We start from the raw sequence: 6,737 nt of genomic DNA on the forward strand, positions 1-6,737 counted from the left end.
TATTAGATTCAAGTTTAGTTTTGGGTTCAACAAACAGATATTCTTTGGATAAATGTCTAAGCTGTGGTGAGTCACCAAGACATCATTAAAGTAATCACGCCTTCAAAATTTTCCAAATAGTCCTATCCACTAAACTTAATACAAAACTTTGGTCTAACCAATTAGGATTAGTAAGGGGTAACTTCAATTAGTTCTACTTACCCAAATACACTAGGTTGAATTTATATCTTCCTAGACATGTATAAACAAAGCTTCCCTAACCTACTATCATATAAAGCTTCTCCAGTACCATTTATCAAGTTAAACTTTTGCCCCTATTTAGCCTAGTCCTAATTACCTAGTTGGGTAAATCATTATTTTAGAGGTACCAACTAATTTGGAGTCTCCCCCCGAATTATTGAACTTTTGGATTTAGGTTTTGGGTTTGTGTCGATTTACTTTATAGTTATAATAAACTTGGTGATAGTTTGTATTTAGATTAATTTCATATTTATTTAATTTAGTTTTTAGTTTATTTGACTTTATTTTAATTTTTAGGTTTGAATTTAGCTTAGGAGGTTTAATTTTTGAACTGATCAACCAGGTCTGATCACGCTGATCCCTATCCTCGGTTTGGTCAACTGAACCTGAGGTTCGATAGACCGATCCTTCGGTCGAACTCGATCAGTTGGTTGGAAATCTACTCTACTTGCTTGGAGGTTCGATCGATCGATCCTCGGTTCTGTAGACCAATCAAGGCCGAACCTTCAACCGGCAAAATATTAGTTTCCCTACAAAACAGAGTTAGACAAATAGCAAATAATAAAGCAATATAACTTTTGACTATTTTTGGACTATTCGATCCTGACTTTAAGTTTCGCTGAAACTCTAGGTCGGACTAATGCCTATTATTCCCTCTTCGGGAAATGCGTCCTCACCTACTCCTCTCAGGAGAGTTACATTTTGCCAGTCCAGTCCTCCAAATTGAATCTACTTTTGCTCAATGCCCGAGACTTCAGGTCTTCATACTGGATGTCCGCTCCACGACCCGTCCAGACTTTCACCTGGTCCGCGACTACCAGGATTTTCACCTAGAGTCCCCGACTCTAGGATTTCTCTCAAAGTGCTCGACCCACCAAGACTTTGATGACCTAGGGTTACCTCCCCCTAGGGTTTTTCATAACATAGAGTTACTACCTCCTAGGACCTAGGGTTATCTCCCCCCTAGAGTTTTCCACCTGCCTAGAATCCACTAGGACTTTTGCCTACGAGCACTTAGGACTTTCCTGCAATATCATCCACACTTGTTAGATAACAAGACAACTTAACTTTGAACCATTTGCCATAATTAAAACTCAGGTTCGATCGTCTGGTGCTCCCTACACCAACAAAAATCTATCCCGAAAAGTCCTGCTCCTTATCATCGACGATGTCTGAATTTTATCCATTGGAAGGTGTCTTCCATAGCACCGAAGGCGCCTTCCACGGCACCAAAGGTGCCTTCCATGAACAGTACAGAAGGCGTTTTCCAATGCTTGAAGGCGCCTCGAGTTACTGTTCACTCGAGGCCTTTTTGGTTCTTTTGCCCTGCAAGTTAGGTTAGCCCAACACGATATTATCTAACCTGTAAAACAAAGTTAGCACAATAATAATATAATTAATTTATGACTTAGACCCTATCTTCCAGACCAGGATCTAGTCAAGATCTCAATTTAGGTTTCTAAAATGGACTTAAATTGGACCGACACCTACTGTCCCCTCAACCGGGACGCGTCCTCTCTTAGTCACTCTCGTCCAGTGACTTACCTCTACTTACCAAATATTGGAATCACACATCCGGACTTCGCCAATCAGGAATCAAACATCCCGACCTTCTAGAATCCCACATCTGGACCTTGCCACCATAATCACACATTCGGCCTTCAACCCATCGGGAATCGAACATTCTAACCTCCTGCCAGAATCCCACATCTGGACTTTGCCAATCGGGAATAGCATATCCCGACCTCCTGCCAGAATCACACATCCGAACTTTACCAATCGAGAATCAAACATCCTGAGTGGGCACATCAAGTTAGTCAACACTGCACACTCAGTAAATGCATTAGATCATAAAGACATCTAACTTAACTCATTTGTCTTTCATCAAAATTTGAGTTAGATCGTTAGTGCAAATTGCACTAACAGAACCTTCCTCTAATAATATTCTGTGCATGCATATAGATAGGTTGATACCAAGTATATTTGCTAAAGTCCACCCAATAGTCTTCTGATAGTGTCTCAAAATATCCAGCAATCTCTCCTCCTAATCAGGATGAAGGTTCTAGCCTCTAGGCTATGATGATGGGCAGCTGCTCATCCTCGCGCAAGGATGTATATATACTTCAAATGACTTGGAAAAATTTTCAATTCCAACTTTGGTGGTCACAATGCAAAGGGAGGCAATTTTTCAGTACCTACTTCCAATACACATACCCCTCTACACTCATATACTATCCTATCAGAAACATGACTAGTCAAGGAGCCACCACTCTTATCGTCTGCACTAGAGTCATCATCATCAGGGACATCAAAGAGAGTAGCAAACTTTGACAACCAGTCATCCAAATCCTTACAATCTAACTCATTTGACACCTTGATGTTGAGTAGTGTGATCTTCCACAGGGAATTCGGCATGACATTAATTGACGCTCCAAGATCTAGTGTCCTCAAAGATACTGTCTCCAATAACACATGGCACAGTGAACACTCTAGGGTCTTTGCACTTCTGCGGTATTGGCTGAAACTGTGCAGATATGTTCTTCCCCATGCTTACCAACTCATTACCTTTTAGCTTCCTTTTATACACACACAAATCTTTTAGAAAATTGGCATACTTGGGAATGTGTTTAATCACCTTCAACAAAGGGATATTTACTTCCACTTTACTAAATACCTCTAATAGCTTTTGGAATTCCCTAGCCTTTTCTGCATCAACACTCTTCTTTGGTTGCACTAACCTCTGAGGAAATGGTAATGGTACATGTGTGACAGAACTAGGATGTGGTTGTATCTACAAATCAGAACAACTAGAATTTAGAACTAGATTATAGGCATAAGATCAGAAGTAGACTTGTCGCTCCTAAGTGTAATAAGTGTAATGGCACTCACATTCCCCCTTGGATTTGGAATAATCTGTCAAGGAAGTTGACTCGAACCCTGTTATTGTATCTATCCAAGAGTTGATGTCATCTGACTTATCTATCTCTCCAAATTTTGTAAAGTTACATCGGTCTTCTATTGTTATTGTTGCTACTGTAGTGCCACTTGTTGTTACTGCAATGTCATTTGCTGAATGATTTCCTTCAACTCCTGAATTGACAACTCTAGTTGTCCCGAAATAGGGACCTATCCAGACTGCTAGGTTGTTGTGATCTATTTGGCATAGCATTGTTGCAGAAATCAAGAGGTCTCTGATAAGTTGAGGGAGTCTGATAGGTCTGCTGAAATGGCTGCTGAGGATTCCCATTTCTCAAATTTGAATGATCTCTCCACCCAAGATTGTAACTAGAAGACATGGGGTCATACCTAGTATTGAGGTCGATTAGGGAACACATTGGTTGCTGTCATTTCCTGCATAGCAAAAATATGACTCTCATCTGGATGAAGAGTGGGACATGTATCTATCAGATGTAATGTGCTAGCACATATCCCATAAGATATCATTGCTTGTACTAACTGCGTGGCAGAATGATGAGGTTGTTGACTTAAAGTTATCTGTCAGGCTGCTAACTCAATATGAGATGTTATCTCCTCTAACTTACTCTCCATTCGATTCTGCTCAGGATAAGGTATGTAAGCCTCATGAATACCTCTTTCCACCATAGGTCTGGTCCCAAACTCTTGATAATTTGCAGCCATGGTCTCTATCAGCTCTCTGGCTTCAGTAGGAGTCCTGTTAACTTGAGTCCCTCCACTAGCTGCATTAATCATACTTCTATCTATGAGAATCAATCCCTCATAGAAGTATTATATCAGTAGGTGATCGCCGAGTTGGTTCTAAGGGCAACTAGAGCATGACCTTTGGAATCATTTCTAGTACTCATGTAGAGTTTCTCCAATCATCTGTTTTACACCATAGATGCTCTTTCTAATCGATGATGTTATGGAAGCAGGGAAGAACTTATCCAAGAAAGCTCTCCTCATATTGTTCCAACAAGTGATGGTCCCAGGAGGGAGATAATAAAGCTAATCTTTCGCCACGTCCGCTAACGAAAAAGGAAATACTCTGAGCTTGATATCCTCCTCTGATATGCCTTGAGGCTTCATTGTTGAGCATATCACATGTAATTCCTACAAGTGTATATTTGGATCTTCTCCAGCAAATCCATGAAACTTTGGAAGCAAATAACTGATCCCAGATCTTAGCTCAAAATCCACCTCCAACTTAAGGTACTGGATGAATAGAGGTTGATATGACACATCTGGTGCGACTAGCTCTCTGAGTGTTCTATTATTGCTGAGTTCCATATTGCTCACAGAATCTGAAGATCTGCGGATGGAAGTGGAAGGTAAATCTCTCTGAGCCCTCTCTAAGGTGTGGAATCTCTGATTGATCTCTCGATCAAACTTAATTAATTTTCCACCAAAAATCTTGGTCATGCATTGTACACTACACAAACACGATCAAAAAGCACAATGCAAAGAAGCAACAAATTGTAAATGACAATCTAAAAATTAACAAACACCATTGAAGTCTCTGGCAAAGGTATCAAATTTGATAGAGCGTGTATTGTGTCATTACAACATGGTCTCAAATTTGTCCCTAGATTCACCTCTAAACTAACATAGTAAAGGGAAGAACTCGGGTTGTCTCGAAAGACTCCAATGATGTAGTTAATTTCATATTAGGTTTTTTTCATGTTTTATAGGGCTTTGAAAGATGTAGTTACTGTTGGAGTTGCAAGGTTGTAAACATAGTCCCACATTGTAAACAAATGGAAAAGATCATGAATTTATAAGAAAAAGATATCTCCATTGGCATGAGACCTTTTGGGTAGAGCCCAAGAGCAAAATCATGAGGGCTTAGGCCCAAAGTGGACAATATCATACCATTATGGAGATATCTAAAAAAAATTTCGATCCTACAATTGGTATATCAATCAAAGATTGAATTATCGAATTATGTGGGTGAAACCTTGAACAAAGTAGGGTAGGCCCTTGAGCAGGTCAAGAGTGACTCAATGCCTGAGGGGGACTCTATCGAATTATGTGGGTGAAACCTTGAACAAAGTAGGTAGGCCCTTGAGCAGGTCAAGAGTGACTCAATGCCTGAGGGGGACTCTGGGGTCTTTTGTTTGAGGAGTGAATTGTTGGGTAAGTAGGTAGGCGTCAAGAGTGACTCAATGCCTGAGGGGGACTCTGGGGTCTTTTGTTTGAGGAGTGAATTGTTGGGTTGCAAGGTTACAAGCATAATCTCACATTGAAAACAGGTAGAACACAAGATCAAAATCATAAGGGCTTAGGTCCAAAGTGGATAATATCATACCATTATAGATATATATAAAATTGTTTTCGATCCTATAATTACTGAATAAGGCAAGGTACAAATATCATACCATTATAGATATATATAAAATTGTTTTCGATCCTATAATTACTGAATAAGGCAAGGTACAAAAGTTAGCCAACATTCATCGTATAGGGCACCAAGTATCCTAAACTTTGAATGTAATCTAACTAATGCAAATTCTAACAAGTCTCATTCCCTAGTCTGACTACTGTTTATCACACTAAGCAATATAGAAACAAATCAATTGAAAACTAATTAATAGAAGCATAATCCAATCAAATGGTAACCAGCAACAATCATCCTCTACACTAATCACAACCAAAAACTCTATTCTCCATCAAATGAGTAAACAAGATCATCAATCACGCTTACAAAGTGAACTACGGTTTACCCAAGCTCATGTTGTCTCAGATTTGACGAAAAGAGCAGAATCGTCGTGGATCCATGTGTAGGAGGTTGGTTGGAATTGACAATGTTGCAGGATTGGAATCGATGCTAAATCAGGACTGGAGTCAAGGATTACTGGTGGCAACGATTGGATCTGGCGGATGGTCATGGTTACGGGAATCTCCGGAGATGGAAGGAAAAGCCCTTCACTCTGGCTAGTTGTGGTTGGAACTCTAATGACAAAAAAGATCGCCAGAGATGGGAAAAAGGTCTCAGCTCAAATCACCGATCATCGTCTTCTTCTCCATGCTCTTCGTTCCTGGCCAAAAATCGCGACAACTGCACTGTGCTTCGTCCACAATGTTCTCTACTCACTATAGTTTCTCACATCTCATCTGACGATTGGAAATAACTAAGATCTAGATGAAGGAATGAGATCAAATCTAGTCTGATGGTCTAGATTAACCATATTCTCATGAATAGTTAGGATAGCTGGATTAGAATGGACGGCTCAAATCATCCCAGATTGAAATAAATAGCCCAGATCAATCAAATCAGAAACAGCTCCAAATAATTCCATGAAAAATTCATTTTCACATCCTAATATTTATCAACAATTATAGCATAAATTCATTAAGGCTTAAAATAATTAATTCACTCATATAACACATAATAAATGCATTTAAGACCATACGAGTGGATTAAAAATACTGAAATAAGGCCAAAATCCTATACAATATTTGATAATTATCAATAACCTATATATGGTATTATAAATGTCATGTCCCATGGGAAAGATTGTCCAACGAAAATTGGACAA

General features: G+C 39.4%; 1 protein-coding gene across 5 annotated transcripts in view; it reads right to left on the reverse strand.

Moving 5' to 3' along the window:
- The window catches only part of LOC121996478, a 28,295-nt gene extending 21,989 nt beyond the window's left edge, over window positions 1-6,306 (reverse strand). For 3 of the 5 annotated variants that reach the window (XR_006116089.1, XM_042550466.1, XM_042550467.1), the window contains exon 1: window positions 5,922-6,306. The gene's annotated coding sequence lies outside the window, so the exon portion shown is untranslated. Of the gene's footprint in view, window positions 1-1,382; window positions 4,511-5,921 lie in introns of those variants that run through there. The other 2 variants (XR_006116091.1, XR_006116090.1) reach the window with 2 other exon arrangements.
- Window positions 6,307-6,737: the final 431 nt, after the last annotated feature.

Source organism: Zingiber officinale, chromosome 6A (assembly GCF_018446385.1).
Source record: "Zingiber officinale cultivar Zhangliang chromosome 6A, Zo_v1.1, whole genome shotgun sequence".
NCBI classification, from domain to species: Eukaryota; Viridiplantae; Streptophyta; class Magnoliopsida; order Zingiberales; family Zingiberaceae; genus Zingiber; species Zingiber officinale.